Below are 3,413 nucleotides of genomic sequence, written 5' to 3'. Positions count from 1 at the left end.
ATTTAACTTTAGACTTCTGAGATCTATAACGACGTTCTGACCGATTACATCCCTATAAGCCTACAGTACGGACGATGGAACAGGAATATAAAAATATATGGTATTCCACCAAAAAATCAATATGAAACGTTAGTCCATGTTCATCTTAAATATATCAAAAATGTTGAATATGTGAAAAATTTATTTTATTTCAACAAAATGACGTTTTTTTGTTTGGACTTGTGGCGTAAAAAAATCAGCATGTTTTCATTTCTGCATAAATTTGTCAATATTCTGAAGACCTGGTTCAAGTTACTTTTGAAAACAATTCTGTGCGAGGAAAATATAATTGGGTAACATGGTCGCAGATAATTTTTACCATAAGTAAATTCCAAGCAATTAAAATGGTTAAGTATGTAAAAATGTGGCATCAGTGACCAAATAATTTTTATGGCGTGTCCTAAAACTCGTATCTTTGTTTACAAAGTGGAATATCAAATGTTAGTAGCATATGCTGTAGTCTATAAAGTGTAATTTGATCTCCGTGAAACCAGATAGGTCTAACCGAATACCAGGCTGGAAGACAAAATACTGGTCGAAACTTTCTGTATACTATCATGTTCAAAACTGCCTCTAACACCAGTAGAAATTCCCCTGTGACGAGTGCTCTACCAGAACATGCAATATCGACAATCGACAAAGACATTCTCATCGAAATCAATTTTGTCATCCGTTCATATAGGATAACTGAACATCTCTTTGGTTTCATCTGGATTTATGGATGATGTTCAGAAAGAGCAGACATGCTTATCATTCTAAAGTCAATCATTATTGAGACAAACTGGAAAAGAACCTGTCAAAAACTTGCAAAATTTAATGATATACCCGGCAAACGTAAGATTGAATTTCTACTTTTGTAAAAAATACTTGATCGATAAGAGTTAATTTACAAATCAAGTACAGCTATATAAATCTGATTGTACAGTGAGGCGAGTTTGGCATCACAATCCCTGTGAAAACATCAGAAAAATCTACATAAACTTGTACAATTCCAACATTCTTTGACATAATCATTGCAACATTTATTTTGACATCTTATTACAGTTTTATATATATCTTATCATTTTGGGGTTGTTATAGGATTTATGTCATTTCTATCAACGTTATTTAGCCATTTCATTTATCTTTTATATATTTAAAATGAAATTACTTATCTGTTGATGCCACAGGAAATGTAATAGAATATACTTGTTTTTGCAAATAATTTCCATTAACACTTACTCCTATCACATTTTGATGAAAGTGTTTTGCTGATGGTGTTAAGAAATTTGAAAAAAAAAACTATATCATATGTTAAATCAATATCATTAAGCAATTACAAGAGACATTTTAATTATGCAATATGAAAAACCTTTAAATAAAAGTGCATGATAGGTCCAATTTGTTTCCTCCCGCCAACACAAGACAGATAATGCCAAACTGTTTGCAATGAGGACAATTTTCCCGGACAGTGATATTAGCCAACTTTTCTGACAAGAGTTCCCTCATTGCATACTGCAATACAATTCAACACTGAATCTAAAAATTAAATTTTCTAAAAATATCGTGCTGTTAAGGATGTCAATCGAGGATCGTAGTGTGACAGGTATATTGAATACAGCTATTAAGATCTGATTATTTTCTATCACGAAAGAATTTTGTACAAACTATATATAAATAAGCAAGTCAACGACATTTGAAATGGAGTTTTACATCTTACTTTTCTTTGTCTCGTTGGGTTAATGCAGTCAACAACGAGGGTCACACCAAGAATGCATCTACCAACCCAGATCTGAGCATATCAAAATGAATGCCATATTGTATCTAGCAGGATTTCTATTGTTTGGAATGTTAAACTCTGCCATCAATCTACTATAAATTTTAACTCTTTAAGACTTAATAATTCATACCATATGAATAGGCTTTAGTTTGAATAGATACAGGACAGGATTTTAAAGGAACTACATGTACAACTAAAAACGCAAATGACTAAAGTCATAAAGATAAATCAAATCGGTGACTTTTTGCTTCTGTGATTGATTATAGTTCTCTAGTACTAAAGACACTTTAACTTGGTTTTCAACGTAATGCAGGAGATGACGCGAAAGTAGTCGTTCAGAGGTGACGAAATGCCCATGGCGGGCATGCAACAGGTTATGTAAATTCAAATCTTCGACTTTTAGCCTAACCAATACAACACTTCCTTTCTTTTCATGGGACAGTTGATTGATACAGAAAAGTAGAAATAACTTTGTTAATTTGTTTCAAAACGACATGGGGAACTTTAACTTATCAGGCAGAACCAAACTAAAGAGGAATATGGTAATGCATTAATGTAAGGTACCAAGAGGTCAAACCTCATATGGTGGGCTTTTAAAACGTCTTGGAAATAAGAAAGAAACATCATTTTCCACCCGGATAACAACTTTGATTCACAAGGATCCTGTCTACCAGCTTCTCATTGGCTAAACAATGGTGCCAATTCTTTTTAACATAATTATATTCACCTCCGGTTATATGAGCAAGAAGACATTTTAATGCCAATCTGTATTTAGATAGCTGAGGCATTACTAATTTTTCATTTTCATTTTGAATCATTATGCTTGATGTGATTTTCACTTTTGTAATAATGTATCAAATTTGTTTAATATTTAATAATTTTTTAAAGAACGCTGGATCATAACAATAAGTGCCATTGCGTTGATAATATACTTTGATTGCGTTGGCTAGTAAAACTGCATATGTCATTCAACTAACCACGCATACATAAATTGTAAACGAGATAACTGAAAAGTTTTTTGGAGTTTATAATTTGTAATATGTGACGAATAGTTTGAAAACGAAACAGACCATATTAAAAGAGAATTTACTTGAAAAGTGTGCAAAATGGCAAAACTCACACTTATTCGGCAGCCTTTGTGTATAATCGGTGCAGTATTCAATATATAATCCATTTCAAATTGTATTCGATAAGGGGAACTGTTTAGTCCATATCTTTTAATAGTTGGCATCAATGCATTCTTTAGTTACCTTTACACAATACGTGAATTAATTCATCCAAGATTAATCACATAGGAATGAAGACCAGGAATACTTCATGGTAATATTTATGTCTACGGAGTTATTTTCAGTTAATCGGAATTATTCAATTCTGGCCAATTCTTATCCAATTCTCCAAACCAGTTCATAAACATATACACTATACATAATGACAAACCATTGAATCAAACATCGTTAAAACACCCACTTATTCATGTCACAATTAATAAACCCTTTCATTTTCTTGGCTATGTTCTTGCATATCATTAGCTTTGTCATGGCTCTAATCACGACAACCTAGCTATTCGGTGAATAATGAAATTGTACTTTAGGGAGTAGAACCACAGAGGAAGGAC

Source organism: Lottia gigantea, assembly GCF_000327385.1.
Source record: "Lottia gigantea unplaced genomic scaffold LOTGIsca_66, whole genome shotgun sequence".
Taxonomy (NCBI): domain Eukaryota; kingdom Metazoa; phylum Mollusca; class Gastropoda; family Lottiidae; genus Lottia; species Lottia gigantea.
This window is presented reverse-complemented; position numbering follows the sequence as displayed.